Genomic DNA, 17699 nt, shown 5'->3' with positions numbered 1-17699 from the left:
TACTCACACGTAGGATTTAAAACTGAAAGCAATAAATGAGCAAGCAAAACAAGCAAACAAACTCATAGACACAAGCAAAAGTACAATAGTTACCAGAGGGGAAGGGCTTGGGGTGCAAGATGAAGAGGGTAAAGAAGGTCAAAAATAAGGTGATGGAATGAGACCAGATTTTGGATAGTGAACACACAATGCAATACACAGATAATGTATTATGGAATTGTGCATCTGAAACTTCTATATGTTATTAACCAATGTTACCCCAATAAATTGATTTTTTTTAAAAAAAAAGCAAAACAAAAGTCGAGAGCTAAAACGCCATTTGTCATGTTTGAACAGGGTGACTTTCCATCCTGTTTTACCAACTGTAGGCAGACTGGCTGATTCTGTTGTCAAAGTATAGTTATTAATAGTATCCCCTTCCACTTCGAAATATCTGGATTTGGACAATAAATTATATATGTTCAACTTACCTTTGATGGATACGAGAGAACCAAAATATTAAATAAAAACTTGGCAAATAAAGACAAAGAAGTATCTTATCCTGAATTTTTTTAAAATACAAAACTGTACTTTAGGATAACTAGTTAATAGTTAAGACAAGGATTTTCATTATAAAGCATTCAAGCTAACAAATGAATAATGATTGATAGAATTTTAAAATCACCAGATTTTTATCTTTGTTTGATAAATGAACCTAGACAATGGTCATCAGTAAGGGAGATGACCAGATATTAAACCCTTTCTTTTGGAAGTATACCACTTCAGTTATGAAACAGCTATCAAGTTTGTTATTTTCTATTTTCTAAACACCAGCTTAAAGGATATACAAAGGAGAGATAAACATGTAGATAACACTCAGAAGAGGCAATCAGCAACCTCCAGACCGTTTTTTAAACGTAAGTCTCAAGGCGGGGGGGGGGGGGGGGGGGAAGGGCAGGGGATCCTATAAGTTACATGAGACTTAAGAAACATACCAACCCATTACAACATACAAAGTTAATTTGAACATGGTTTCACCAACTCTTTAAAATATTATGGAACAAGCATACAAACTGATTGGACATCTAATGACATTGAAGAATTAAAAGATTTCAGGTGTATAATGTATTGAAGCACATTTCAAAAAGCCCTTCTCTTTTAGAAATACACACTGATATATTTATAAATCAAAGATATGTGGTCCAGAGTTTTATTTAAAATAGTTGCAGGGAGGAGTGTAGGGTTATAGATAAAATCTTTGGGGACATATGTTCATAATTATTAAAGCCGAGTGATAGGTATGTGTGTGGGAGTTATTATATTATTCTGCTTTTATATGTTTAAAATTTTTCATAATAAAATGTTTACCAAAAAGTGCAGAAAAAATTGAATGCCTGTTTATTTATCTATTGACCAAATGCATGTCTTCATGGAGATAAGCCATGCTTCTCTTGAGTTGGATATGAGCAGAGGGTGGCATTCCTCCCATGCAGGAACTTCTTGCTCTCTTCCTCTCTGACCTGGAAGGGAGAATGAAGCCCATGCACAGAATTCCCAGACACTGCACTCTCATAAAGTAAAAATTCCTTCAGAAATAGGCTTTTCTTGTAATCCAGTATTGTGTTAATACTATTTTGCCCCAAAATGGAAAGTCATTGAAAAATTCAATAACTGGTTAAATGTCCCCATGTATAGTCTATTTTTGGAACACAGAAGTGAAAAGTTATATCTGAATTCAAATTATTCTCAGCTAAACTCAAGATTGCAAAATAATAATTAAGAAAACATTGAAATCCATTAAATTTATTGCTTCCTATAGCATGAGGAACATGCTGATACTGTAATGATATCTGATAAAATATTAAAATATTCTGCCATAAAGTGTAGTCACCACCCTGGTTAAGGAATCCCTTTTACCAGAGCATGTGTCTTATAAGAACATATTACATATACTGCCATTTAAAATATCTCTTTAGTATATTGCACAGATAATAATATTCACTTTTTCATAATTTGAGGACCTGGAAATAGTTGGCCATATTTAAAGTAATCTTTATCAAAAGAGAAAAATCTGAGAGTGAACACATGGAATCAATGCTCTATTTTAACCAATAAAATAATATTCTATAAACAGAGGGAAAGGAGAAACCATTAACAGTAATGCTGAGCATGTTTTTGTTTTGAAAATTTTTTATTGACTATAAATTTTTCATGTGCTTTAAAACTTATATTAGCAACAGAGATCAAGTTTTAAAGAGTGGTGAGAGCGTCAGTAGTAGTAAAACACTTCCTTTGACCAGACTTCCTTTAATATGTTTCATATGGGACTCCTGCAGCTACTCTGATCACATAATATCGCTTGTTTAGAATTGTGGAGATTCTGGTCTCATTGCATCCAAGAAGGAAGATGTAAAAACTTGGCCACAGATCTCAGGTCCTTTAAAAGTGCACTATTTTCATACACTTTTCATGTTTAGGTCACTTCCTCTTGTAGGCTATGACTAAGAATGCCCAAAGACTGTATGTATAACAAATCCACTCAAAACCTATGAATAATCTCATAAAATATACATGCAGTTTGGGAAAGGTATCTTGTTCATTTTATATTCCCTTCATGATCCTATAATATATGTGAAAATATGGTTTATTATTTAAAAAGTTATGTATAAAAGATTTGGATAGGAAAAGAAACGATAATTGGGTTCCAAAGCCTTTCATCTCTAGATCATTAGTAACCAATATCTCAGATTCAAAAGGGCAAAGTATTTACCATCTACTCATCACATCCTCCAGAAAAATAGCGCTCGTGTATAACAAAGAGTGACTGATATATATCTTAAATTTACTGGATAATTGGGGAAAAATGGGCTATTGTAATTTTTGGTATACCCACAAATCAAAGCAGCATGTTACACAGTTCAAACTAACAGTCTCACAGGCAGTGTTGCTCGGGCAAATCAGAAGTCCTCCCTAGATCTTATTTTCAGATGGAGTTTGTTCTGAGTCTGTTGTAAACCACAGCTCCCCATTCATTTTAATTTCATGTCTATATTGCAAATTCCCGTTTTTTTACAGAGTTAGATAACTTTTTATTATTAATAATATAGGTATGAAATATTGACAGATAACACACAAATACTTAAGGACATTTCAAATCCTTTGACTAAGTTTCAGGGAAGAAAAAGGCTACACATTAAAAGGTAAATTTGCTCCCCTGAGAAAAGTATAATATCTTATGGAGGTTTACATCGTTACTTTTGAAAGGGAAGAAAGACCTCAAATGTTACCTTGGAATGGCTCACATTTAGGTTAATTTAATTATTAAACTTTTATAGAGTCTGATCTAATTAATTCTGAATCAAAGCCTGTCAAAGGTAACGATTAAATATCAAGTGCTGGAGTAGATTGCTTAATTCAGACACTTGCATCTTCCCTGTTTCCAGATGAAAACTGGTATCTTCCTAATTAACCACAGGCATTTACAGCAAAAACAAACAAACAAAAGAAATGAGACAAAGTCGAATGTGAGGCAATTAAAGTTTATGACTAGAATATATTCTTATTCATTATTATTAAAAAACCCAAGTATGTTATAGGAAAAATGAGGAAGAACATCCAGTTCATAGTCATATTTGTTAACTGAATAACTGTTACAGCCTATGAGGTTTTATTACTTGTTTTTATATATATATGTCTTTATTGATTTCAGAGAGAGGAAGGGAGAGGGAGAGAGAGAGAAACATCAATGATGAGAGTCATTGATCGGCTGCCCCCCGGCTGGGGATCGAGCCCACAACCCGGGCATGTACCCTGACCGGGAATTGAACCGCCATCTCCTGGATCCTAGGAGATGCTCAACCTCTGAGCCACACCCGGCCGGGCACTGTATATTTTTTTGCCCATGGTTACACTCCACTCAGCATTTTTCTTCCCTAGACCATGGAGCCAGCCTTCACTCCTCAACACTCTCTATCCGGTTCCCTGAAAATAACTGCTTAACATCTTCTGTAGTATTAAAAATGTTAGGTGCTTTTCATTATTGCTTTCACTTTGCATTTAGGCTCTGGTAAGACACTTTACATTTTGTGATGTGAGTCAAAACACTTAGAGCATGTATTATAAAAAGTCCCTTATCAAGACTTATATATAAAAAATGTTACATTACACATGCATAGAAATAGGACTCCTTATTTATAAGTAAATGATGTGTCTAGATTTTTTAATATTGTGTTTGTCTATATTTCAACAAGTCTTTCTCAAAATTTCACTAAACATATTTTCTCAATATAAGAATATTGAAAATTACTTAATTACAATTATTATTTATCAAGAAGTATGTCTGCCCTTTAAAAATGTCCTTCAAAATAAAATAACCTAGGTAGATAGGCTTTATTCTACAGTAAAAAATAAATTCAGAACTAATATAACATTAATATTTTATACATATTTTGCTTTAATATTGCATAAGAAGCAAATTAGAATCCAAGCCCAGATTCATGTTTTGAATATTAATTGTTGAAGATTCATGAGTCTTTCCCCAGAGTTTGTTAAATCTACAGTATCATTAAATTATAAAAGGTAGAAAATGTCTATTGAGCACCAATATTTTATTAGATCTGTATAAGAAGATACAAATGCTTCAAAAGTCATATCAACAAACCCTCCTGATAAACTCACAGAAGGAAAAAAAATTCAGTTTTAGTATGAACCTCAGAATTATGCTTTGATATAGGAAAATTTTTTGGCTTTAATATGAATATTTTTGTCAATAGGCAAAGGAGCCACATATTCAAGTAATCTACAAATGGAAAAAACTTTTTATAGGAACAAAATAGTTCTAAAAAATAGTTAAGATCTTTTTGTGTGATTTTCTCACAAAACGTTGAGAGCAAAACATTGATCGGCTGCCTCCTGCACGCCCCCTACTGGGGATCGAGTCCGCAACCCCAGCACGCGCCCTGACCAGGAATCGAACCCTAAATTTCCGTGCCCGGGATGACGTCCCACCCACTGAGCCACACCTGCAAGTGCCCACGAAGTTTTAATTACACCCCCCCAAATTTAGTTTTATGCTTAAATCTCTTATTTTTAAATGGTTTCTTAGATTCTTGCAGCTGTATTACTTGCACCCTTAGTTTTTTTAAAAAGTAAATTTTGGAATATTTGGCAAATTTAAGGTCAGAGGGGGAGTAAGTTTCATCATTGAATAGATAGCTTACAGCCCCCTAAAACAATACACGTCAGCTCTACATGTGTTTCCAGTCTATAGAATTTTGCATTTCTAGGTAGGGGATGGGGAATACCACATGTGCAGAAGGAAAACGTCTGTTTGCTCAGAGCACACGGCCTGGGTTAGAATTCCAACAAACATGTACTACCACACGGTACAGTAAGAAGTGCTGTTTTTCTCGTATAGGATATTTAGAAATAATGGTTTGAGCATTTCACCCTTCTCCTGGTCCTTTTCATTTTCCAAATTAGTAGGTTGTGCTTATTTTCTCTCAGCTGCCTATCAACAACAGCAACTGCAACACAGACCTGGAATAATATAATTCTCGGGAGACTTGCTAATATGCATGAGACGGCTTTAAAATAAAAGCAGAATGAGATCAAGATAACAATGAAAATTGCGAATTAGATTTTCTGCAGCATCACATGAGTGAAGAAAGCCACTCTTAGAAGAGATCTCAAGAAAAAAATCAGAATATGGGTAAGGCAAAATTAACAAATATTTGCTAAGAAGATACTTTTGACTTAACAGGTGTTGATGACTTGGTAACATTAGATCCACAAATAGGTGATAGCAATGATTTGTAAGCATTCTGAGATGACATATACATGATAGGAGAAGGGTATAACCGATCAGTGGAAATTCCCAAATTTGAGGGTGAAATCATGGATGACAATGTATGGTGTAAAGAATCTAGGCAGAATAGAAGTTAGATTTTTATGAGAGTACGATCTAAAGGAATGTTTCCCAAACATGGCTCACCTTCACACTCACAGGGGTAACAATTTAAAATGATATTCATGCCTGGCCAGCGTGGCTCAGTGATTGAGCATTGACCTATGATCCAGAAGATCTCAGCTTGATACCTGGTCAGAGCACATGCCCAGGTCGTGGGCTCAATCCCCAGTAGGGGGCATGCAGGAGGCAGCCGATCAATGCCTCTCTCATCATTGATGTTTCTATCTCTCTCCCCCTCTCCCTTCCTCTCTCTGAAGTCAATAAAGATATATTTTAAAAAATAAAATAATAAAAAAAATAAAATGATATTCATGGCCCTGGCCTTAAGCTTCTGCATTTAAATGTTTGGTGAAAGGTTCTAGTATTGATAGATCTAACCAGCTTTAGTTTTTAGACTGCAGATGGATATTTTGGAAGCTTTACTATAAATATTTGACCGGATATAGATAACAAAACTGAGCTGCAAAGAGCTCATGATACCATGGGGACCTTCAAATATCAGTAAGGTACTAAGATAAAATATTGATCTTTCCCCATGCTAATAACTTCATATCTCAGGAGATAAAGGAAAAAATGAAGAGAACTGTTAATGTAGATCTAAATGTGTCAATATAAAGAATCTGTTATATGAAATTACAGTGATGTGACTTGAGGAGTAACTGGTTATGCATTACATATGTGGTTATATGTGCTGCTCCAAGCAGTAGTCTCAGCACCTATCATTAGTAAATAAATGAAGTTGGGGAAATTGTTCTATAAGAGTTTCTCAAAATGGTGCTTTGGTCATACAATCATGAAAACCATGGGAGTTGTCCATGAAAACCAAAGTGCTTTCTATGATGTTCTTTAATGAGCACAGATTAAAAATTAAAATATATCAACTATGCAAAGAAGGAAAATTAGAGAGAATGAAAAAACATTAGCAGGTATATTTCAGAACATAAATAGGAAGACTGATTCTCAAAGTGCATTAACATTTTCAAGCACCCTAAAGGAAACAAAGCTTTGCAGTTATACTATGAGCAAGATTATAAAAGTTCTCCTCCTTAAGCCAAATACTATGATAGTAAAAGAAGGGGAAAAAATTACCTTCTTAACCTGAATTTTGTTTCCATCTTTCTGTCAAAAGAATCATCATGTTGGAAAGGCAAAACTAAAATGGTGAAGAGAAATTAAAATTCAAAATAGTTGAAGAGATAGAAAGAGAAAAAATGTATCAATTCTCCAAATACTTCACATTCAGGGCTCAGGAAGTGCCTAATTTAGGGCCCGGAATGGAGTCATTTTAAAGATAAGATCAATGTCAGTAATCTTTGAGGAGTTATTGATAATAGGGGAGCTGCCAAGAGAGTAAAGAAAGGCAAATGTCCCAAGTTTCTGAAAAGGTTAGGCAGTGTCTTAAAACTAGAGACCAGGGATCTTGACATTTATGCTCAGTAAAATATTTGAAGGGAACACTAAATGGATGGATGGTTTTTGAGGACTGAGAAAGGTCATGATTAGCAGCAGTCACCACGTGTTCACCAAGAATAAGGTATGGTAGACTGTCTTCATTCCCTGTTTTTGACATAATGACCAGGTTGATATTAAAAAAAACTGATATAGAAGTAGCCTACCTGGGTTAACAAGGTATTTTCATTATGCTTTTGGCAGACTCGTGGCTAGTTTAATGACCTTCTCAAATAAATATTAATTACGAAAGTAACATCATCTCTAAGAGAAATAAGACTATCTGCATTTTTTCAGCACTTCCTCCAATAAAATGAAGAACATAGTAGGTGACTACAGCGTTTCAAATTTCAAGTCATGAGTCCAAGCAATAAGATTTTATATAGTGTTAAATATGGAAGTGAAGGAGCAGTAAACCAAGGACATGTGACATAAGATTGAAAGACAGCTGCTCATCAGGTAGACGAGAGAGAGGATCTCTTTACTGTCTAAAAAAGGACTTCAAATCCGCAGTCCTTGAGGTGACAGCAGGCACACCAGCGTGAGAGGTCAAGTGGTTGATACAGCCCAAAACCAAGATTAAGCAGAAAATTAGAGTCACAGAAGAAGGCGTTTTCACTTGAACACTCTTGAGACCGGAATAAGAACCAAGGTGGCACTATAACCAAAGCAATCAAGTGAGAATTAGGAGTAACTAACTGTATAGAGCCAATATAAAATTCCAAAGAGTGCAGAGTTCAAGGTTCAGGACAAGACTAAAAAACAACTCCACCAAATCTGAGTTATTTTGAAATATGGGCCTTTCGGCCTTTGCAGATCTAGAATTCTTAATATAGATATATTTTATTGTGATAAAAAATTACCTTCTTAACCATTTTTAAGTGTACAGTTAACTAGGTTTAAGTAAATTCACATTGTTGTGAAACAGATTCCCCCATATTTTTTATCTTGCCAGTCTGAAACTCTATACCCATTAAACAACAATTTCTCTTTTCTCTCTACCCACCCCTTAACTACCATTCTTTCTGTTTCTATGAATTTTACTACTTCAGATAAGTCATACAAATGGAATCATACAGTATTTGTTTTTTTGTGACTGGCTTATTTCATTTAGCATAATCATCAAGATTTATTCATATTGCAGCATATGATAAGATTTGCTTTCTTCTTTAGAATGAATACTATTTCATGGTGTGTCTGCCATGTTTTGTTTTTTGTTCATCTACTGATGGGCATCAGGATTGCTTTCACCTTTTGGCTACTGCGAATAGTACTGCTATGAACAGAATATCTCCTTGAGACCCTGCTTTCAATTAGTTTGGATATGTACCCAAAAGTGGAATTGCTGGATCATATGGTAGTTCAATTTTTTATTTTTAAAGGAACTTTCATATTGATTTCATAGCAGTTGGACCATTTTATAATCGCATCAACAGCAAACAAGGGTTCCAATTACTCCATCAAGGATGATCTCCTTTAGCTAAAGTCAATTGATTGCATATCTCAACCATATCTACAAAATACCTTCACAGCAACACCTAGGTTAGTGTTTGATTTTAAAAAAATAATAATAATAATTTTTAAAAAAAGGGTACTATAGCCTAGCCAAATTGATACAAAAAAACTAACCATCAGAGTATACTACTGAATTTTTCTGTGTATTATAAAAGCGGGAAAATAGGAAAAAAGAACAGGACCAAAAAAAGTGGAAATGATTGTTCTCAACGGAATGTTTAGCATTCATTTTAATCAATAGTCTGGGAATTACACTAAGGAATTCAAAATTCAAGCTCAGTTCAGATCAAGCCACAGATGGAGCATCTAGATTTTGCTAGCCACAAAGGCTCTAGGATTTGTCCATAATATAGTCTCAACGACCTTATAATCTAGGAGACAAGACAGGTCTGTTGATTACCTTAGCATCAAGTAAGAAGTTTGAGAGACAATAGATGCAATGACATTCCAAATAATACATACAATATCTGTATTTTTCAGATCAATACACAACCCTTTTAGCACATTCTAAGGATAAAAAGTTTCCTATGACTTTTTTTTTTTAAGGAATACCTTATCAATTTCCCAGTGCATAAATTTAGCTCTCCCACAATTCATTACAGTTATCAAAATAGAAAAAAACACAATGATTTTTAAAACCCAAGAAAGAGATAGTCTCAACCTATTGCCAGTCTGTGGAAGTTAGGCTCATCAGGAAAGGCGATTTTGCTGGGAGAGGAGTGAGCATAAAACTCTGGCCAAGGCAGAGTCACGTTTCTTTTCTCCCTTTTGGGTCTGCATTCTATTGACAGAATCTGTGGCAAGAAACTGAACAGCTGTGTTGTTCCAGGATTGAAGGGCTTGTATTTGTAGCAGTCCCATCTTTTGTTAGAGGTAAGCACAGGCACAAAGTTGACTGAGGACACCATTATCCACTGATAGCCTTAAGATCATGTTACCCAGATAATACTCTTGTCTTTCTTCTCCCAAACTCTTGGGTAGGGTCCAGGAAAAGAAAGAGGTGCCGAATTACGATATTTGTTATTGTACAGAGCTGTAACTCAACCCTCTTTCTCCTTCGTTATTTTTTCAGACCATCAGGGCTAATTGACAGCAGGTCTTTATATCTAGATTTGTTCCCATTAGAAGTCCTTGTGTCCTTGACGACACAGGTAAGCTAAGAACTTTAATTACTGTGGTAATTAGATGTATTTGAGGCAGCTGCGCTTTGGTTTAACCAAAAGTAAAGCTCAGAAATGAGCTGTCTTTCTGCAACATTGATAGGGATGCCGTGCTTAATGTCGTTTTCTGAACAAAAGCGTGGCAACTAGGCAAGAGAATAACCTCGGTCTGAAGGAATTCTACCCCTTCCTCCCCCTCCAGTTCTAATCACTATTCTTACTTCATCCGTAGTCAATTATCTATATTATTCATTTATTATCCGAGAGCACTGAGATCCATATGGAAAATTCTATGAAAGGCACAGGATAGCTTTGAAAAATCCATAGCCTTATTGTACCAAGGAGAAACTGAAGAAAAAGAAATAAACCTTTAATGCGGTAAAATGGCAAATTACCTGACTATGGATAATATGTTCTTGTTTGCTTTAGTTTCTGCCAAGAGAACTCGTTCAGATAAGTATGTGCTATCAAAATATGTAGGGTTTTTCACCTGCATTAACTCAACCTTGCCTTACCTAATCAATGAAAAAAGGTTTATTTTCACTCTCCTAAAGAAAGTATATTAAATGCATAGAAGAATAAAAATTTCTGGTTAAATATTGAATTAACTGAAAATCTTTTGAAGTGTAATTATGAAAATTAAATATAGGGTGTCTCAAAAAATGTATACACACACTTTGAATAATTATAAAGGCAGTGTTTGTTAAGACACATTTCATTTTCAATATAGAGCTATCAGCTGTTAACGTATATATATATTTTTGAAGGATACCATATATAGATTAAGAACTTATAGTCAATATGGGCTTTAAAAAGATTTATTTTGCCAATTCGAAGTTCCTCTTTCAAAACTTGAAAGGCATTGGTCTAATGTCTTCTGTAATCTTGTGGGCAGAAAGAAATCTAAAGTCAATTTGGTTCTTATTTCTTTGTAAATGCCTTGGTTTTTCATATATATATATATTTCATATTACCAATTGCTCTTCTGGTTATTTATTGATGTATAAAAAGCCATGCCAAAGAATTAGTGGCTTAGAAAAACAACACTCATTTATTTGCTTGTGACTGACCTTTGGGCCAACTGTGCCCAGGATCCACTTCCAAGATAGCTTCCCCCACGTGGCTGGGATTTGTGTTGTATATCACTAAAAAGGGGGGTAGTAGGAGGCACACAGTATTCACTATCCCATAATAATTCCAAAATCTATCCAGGCACATATTCCAGTTCATGTATTAGGGCTTAGTACCACTGCCTAAGAATGATCCTCCATAGGTTTTTGTTCTGACCTTTAGGCTCCTGGAGTCATTAATTTTTACCCCATAAAAAATGGCTGTTGTTTGCCATTGAGGAAATTTATCAACTTGCTTTATCTCATAACGTTTCAAGGATTTAAAGGTCACTTTTCATTTTGCACTGTCTCTATCCACTTTAGTCTAAGGCATCAGTGTTTCCAACCACACAATTCCCTTAAAAATTCAGTGCCAGCGTGGCTCAGTGGTGGAGCATCAACCTATGAACCAGGAGGTCATGGTTTGATTCCCGGTCAGGGCACATGCCCGGGTTTCGGGCTCAATGCCCAGTAGGGGGCGTGCAGGAGGCAAAGGATCAGTGATTCTCTTTCATCATTGATGTTTCTATTTCTCTATCCCTCTCCCTTCCTCTCTTTGAAATCAATACATATTTTTTTAATTCAGTGAGTTTTTATGAATCTTGTTGTTGTTTATCTAACCAAAGTCATACCCCAAAATCTTTTTAGGTAAGCCTTCCTTCATCTTTGGATTTTCTGTGCCACTTCTGATGTACAGTGTTCTTAAGACTTTTAGTCCTACTGCTTAATGGAGATTTGTGAGCTGTACTCTTCACGTATTGGAGGACTTCATCCGACTGAATGAATTCCTGAGCCAATCCCTAAAACTTCAGAGGTACTGAAAATGACGCAAGATTCCTACATTGTATTTGATATTTGCTCTGATATCCATTCTCATTTGAGGATCTTGTGGAGGCCAGTAATAGAGACTATTTTTATTTTTGAACTCAGCTAGATGAGGCAGTTTAGATCTCTTTTTAATTTTACTTGAGAACTAAACAATAACTTTTAAACTCACTTCTTTTCTCTCTCATTTTATCAAAATCAGTGAGAAGGAACCAGGTTGCAATTTCAGTAGTCTGCCTAGAGATCTCAGCTGGATCATTCAGTTCATTAGGTAGATTTTCTACATTCCACATTATCAAAGGCAAATTCTGGTTACACTTTTTGCAGCTATGTAACAAGGGTCCCCTTTCCTCCATTTCCAGCAATAGTTTCCTTGTATTTTTTAAATCAGGGGTGGGGGACGTCCTGCCTGAAGGCGATATAATACTGCCCAGGAAATCATTTGGTCTAGTCCTGCCAAAACAACCACAGGAGGGACTCAAAATTCAATAAATCTAGGAGCTTTTTTCATAGCTAATTTTAAGTTGATAACTTTGTATGGCCCGTGAATGATGTTATAAGTACCCAAATGGTCCTTGGCAGAAAAAAGGTTCCCCACCCCTGCAGTTTGAGCCATCACTAAGTTTCCCTGAATGCCATCAAAAATCTGTTAATAATCTCCTCAAGGCCCTTTAATCTTTCCTAACACCTTCTTCAAAGTCATTCAAGCTTTCACCTGCTACCTGGCCCCAAAACAACATGTTTTATATTTTATGATAGCACCGTATTTCTAATTAATGAAATTGGTCTGGTCATTTATTGCCACCTAAAACTACCCCAAAACTTGGTGATTTAAAACTGAAGTAAGATTAATTTTGATCATGATTTTCCAACTTGATGAATGCATAACAGAAATACCTCATTTCTATTCCATTTGGCAATAGCTGGGGCAAAGATTAAGAACTGGACTTGTCTGAAGACACAATACATACCTGCCAGTTAATGCTGGCAGTCAGCGGGGACCTTGGCTGGGGTGGCGACTGGAACACCTGCACATGGCCTCTCCATTTCGCCTGGGCTTCCTCACGATACGGGGTCTAGGTTCTGTGGACGAGAATACCAAGAAGATAGCCAAAGGCATGTCACCTTTGCTGACAGTCTCAGAGGTTACAGAGCACCATATCTGCCATATTCTAGATATCCACACAGTGAAATAGGTCCACACGATATCACGGCAGGGGAAAGAGACTCCACCATTTTACAGGGTAATAGCAAAGTTCTGGAATGGCATATGGAACTGGAAATATTGCTGTGATCACTTTTGGAAAATACAGCTCTCACCTCAGCTTCATTCTGTGACATGCTTTCATTTATTTTTTGTGTTTCAGAATTTTGTTCAATTTCTTACTTCCTCACTATGTTTAATTCTTGTTCGATTTTATGTGGACATACACTTAGTCATCCCCTCACTGACATTATGGTTGAGTTTTATGAGAAAAGAGAGGCAAGTGTATGGTTCAGACCATTATTTTAAACTGGAATCTTTTTTTTTTTTTTTCTCTCTAACAAGAATTGAGTTGACTTTTAAAATTAAAATTTTATATTAAAAGTGAAAATATATACATATAGTAAATGTGGATAAAATATTGCTAGTTGTGCTATAGATAAAAAAAATTAGCAGCAATTAAAGTTCAATAATATTAATTAGCAAATTATATATGGAAAAACAATTGATATTATCTAAAATATTTAGAAAATCCTTACTAAATTCTTGACCAACATCAAAAAATCATTAAAGTCCTAGTGCAACAACAGGGATCATAATTATAAACAAATGTAAAAAAATCCGAAGGCAGGACATTTCAGTCATCCACTAAGTAAGCCTCTCCATATTCTGATAATATTTCAAAAATTTTTCTTCCATATTTTGATTAAAACAAACCCAGTAACTTCCATAGAAATCTTTAAATTGATTCTTTGGTCCTTAGAAACACTTCGACGTGTACTAAAGTGAAGGAAATATATTAGCTCTACGTAAGATATTTCATTTTCAGAGTGTCAGAATTACTTGGAACTTACTCTACAAACCTTAATGAGATACTTGTAAAGTAATCTTGTATGATGGACGTAAAGATCATTTACACTCATCTTCTACAATACCACTCTAACATTTTTGGGGCTATCCAAATCTTCTTTAGAATTATAATGTTTACAAATATAATTTCTGCATCATCATACTGAATCACATATCACATTTTAACTTTTAATAAAATTTACATTTTTCTTATTCTACAACAAAAGTGTTGTCATTTAAAAACTAGAGTAAAACAAAATAAAGACATTAAAATTAGTTATAATTTTACTTAGCTAATTATGCAAATGTTTTACCTCTATTCTTCTGTTCGATTGCTTCCTTGTTTTTCTCCTCCCTCCCTCTCTTTGTTTTTGCATTTCTTTCTGTCTTCATAACAGTCCTGGAATGTTATGCCATGATTAAGAAATTAACATATATTTGAATGTGATAATATTCCACACCTATATTTAAATAATTTTATATGTTCCAACACATAAGGTTCGTATGTTTGTTTCCTGTATTTAAGATATCTAGTACCATAGATAGTCATACATCTCTGATGGGCAATATATTTTTTGCACTAAATTAGTATAGCCTTTTTAGATGGTGATTTGCAAGTTGGAAATACAATGTAGGATGTAGGTAATGTGAGCTCATGTGATTTCTCTAAATATCACTAAGGTCCCTCCAAGACTAAAGGGAAAGAGTAAATCATGATGACTATTCAAAGACATTTCATAAGCAAATGTATTTCTGATTATGAAATCCACTCAATTTAAATAGTGTCATCCATAACCTCACGAAAGAGCAGACACAAATCCAGAGGGAAATGGGTCACACCAGTGATTTTTATATTAAAGGAATGTTTGCTTCAACACGATGTATAAGATTTAAAAGTTCTCTTGCAGACTGTTTCAGCCCTGACTTCAAGTCCCATCACATCCCCACTGTTTTCTGACTTCTTAGGAGCCACCGGGATAGTGGGTCTTGATCAAAAGCCCGAGTGCTGATCAAGTTAACTGCTTAGTAAAAACATTAACTGAACAAAAAAGAGCGGGTACAGGGACAACTAACTACAGGGTTTTTGTTGTGGCAAAATGATTTTTTTTTCAAACTCCGGAGAGTAAAGGGGAAGCTCAGGTAGCAAAAGGTACACATTACAGCAGCTTCCAAACAGAGAGGTTTCTTTCTGTTACGATTACCTGCATGCAATTTAGTCGGGCTTTACCCTCTTTTCATTTGAATCCTGTTTTGATTACCGTTTTCCAGAAACTTTCAAATGTTTACAATTTATCATAAGGGTCGTCTTTTAGAACCTCCTTCTAGCCATGCTTCCCAGCATTCAAAGAGGGGGGATGACTCCGAATAGCCTAGTTTTTCAACTGCAAGTGGAATAAAGGCTAATTGCGACAAACCACCTCAGTTTAGTAAAACTAGAAGTCTCCTGGCCAGTCAGACAAATCTATTAGGATTTTATTGGGTCCTAAAAAGAGTTATGTGATTCCCTGGGATCCAATCCTTGTCAATCAGGCATGGTAAATTGGATTCTTGAATAGGGAAATCCCTTAGGGAGAGTAGATGTTATCTAGATCAGATGCAGTGATTTTTTTCGACTCTGTGCTCACTAGGTTCTGTTCTCTCTTTAGTGAACCAATAAAACCATAATAAGTATTGATTAACCCATTACTGAGCATTATCCACTGGCTTCTGCCTGGCTGTATTTAAACACTACATTGTACTTTCACAGTGCCACCATACGGACACTTGCCTTGCTTTGGCCAAGATGGTACCAAGTGTATATACTTTTAGTACAAGCTAGTCTAATTATTCTGCTAACTTTGTCCACTTCCAAGGCATTCTGCTGGTTTTCTGAAGAAAGAAAATCATGCAGTTGTTTCTGGTGCAGTTGAACATATGCATAATTCAAATGTTTGGATTTCTTTCAAATCTTAGATAATATTTTCCACTGCAGAAAAAATAAAAACCTCATCACAAGACCTAAGAAAGTTTTTCATGTTGATAAGGGACTCTCTTTTACATTAGTCTTGCATGTGTATCTTTGAACAAATTATGCAATCTTCCAATCATTTATGATGTCAGTACAGGGAGTTTTCATTAGCATACAACTGATGTCATTAACTATCCAAAATGTCAAAACATTCTGGAGACCCTGAACTATATATAGTCTGTCTGATGTTTTGAAGTTGTAGTGGAGTTGTCTGACTCTCCAGTAAATTGATTGTTCATGTATAAAGATAAAATATTTGGCAGAGTTGATCTGAAATATTTTCAGGATTTCCTTCTAAGTACTTGCTAGTTCATAGCTCTCTGGTCTTCTTTCTTCATGCTACTTAATAGTTAGCAATGCAAAGATCAGCCAGATAAATTAAGTTTGATTAGAGGGGACAAGGTCATGTGCTGAATGAAGATAGGTCAATCTCAGGCGTCAGAGAAAAAAAAAAACTTTTTTTTTACATTTGCATGAATTATTAGACTTTTAGCAACTATCTTGCTTCATATTTATTCTGACTACATACATAGTTTTTAGAAAAAATATGCTTTGAGAAATTGATATATATTTATGTCATTTTGGAGTTTATAGTTTCTAAGCCTATATTGCCTTTTGTGTTCATTACAGAATAATCATTTGATCAAGTGATTTTCAATACACTGTCAAAATAAATTACATTCACTTCATTAGATGTACAGGAAGTGTAGCTAAAGCAGGGACAAGTATTAATTTAGGACTCTGCAGAAACTGACACTCCATCTTATGACCCTGAGGCTGTATTATTCAAGATACCTAGTGATGGAAGGAAGTCTGTCTCCATAGCAATTACCTAAATCTTTTATCAGTCATTTCTGAAAAGAAAATTAGAGCAATTGTGTCAGGATGGTCATATGGGCAGAAATTGCACACTCATTCAAACCACTTACGTCTGTGACTTTGTCCTTGCCTGAGCGCTGCTTTTGTTTACTGCTCTGTGTTTGAAAGCTTGATTGGACTTGAGCAGATGTGCCGAACTGCAACTGCAAAAGGTCGGCTTTTTGTTTTCTTCTCATTTCTCTTTTCCTTCTTTCCTTCCTTTCTTCCTTCCTTTGTTCCTTTCTTCCTTCTTCCCTCTTTTCTTATCTTCTTATCTCCTCCCTCCCTCCCTCCCTCCCTCCCTCCCTCCCTCCCTCCCTCCCTCCCTCCCTCCCTCCCTCCCTCCCTCCCTTCCTTCCTTCCTTCCTTCCTTCCTTCCTTCCTTCCTTCCTTCCTTCCTTCCTTCCTTCCTCCCTACAACCACTAAATTACATTGCTTCTGTCTATTAAGCAAACTACTAGATCAGGCTAACAGTATTAAGGAAACTCAACTAGATACAGTTAAAGTAAGTTGCAGCAGCTCTCCCCCCTTATTAGTATTAAACTCAGTAATATTTAATAGTCAAGTGATTGCCAACTTGTAAAAAGAGTATTGCAAGGAATGTGTCTCTACTGTTAACATGCTACATGACATGTGAATATTCATCGATTCCATAACGGATGTCACACCAGTAAACTTGTCAGTGTGAAGGGCATTGTCTAAATCTGATTTTATTGATCTACTCTAGAAGTTTTTAAAATATTTAAACAAATTAATAACCAAGGAGGAGTTTCA

This window comes from Miniopterus schreibersii (genome assembly GCF_964146895.1).
Source record: "Miniopterus schreibersii genome assembly, chromosome: 17".
Taxonomy (NCBI): Eukaryota; Metazoa; Chordata; class Mammalia; order Chiroptera; family Miniopteridae; genus Miniopterus; species Miniopterus schreibersii.
This window is presented reverse-complemented; position numbering follows the sequence as displayed.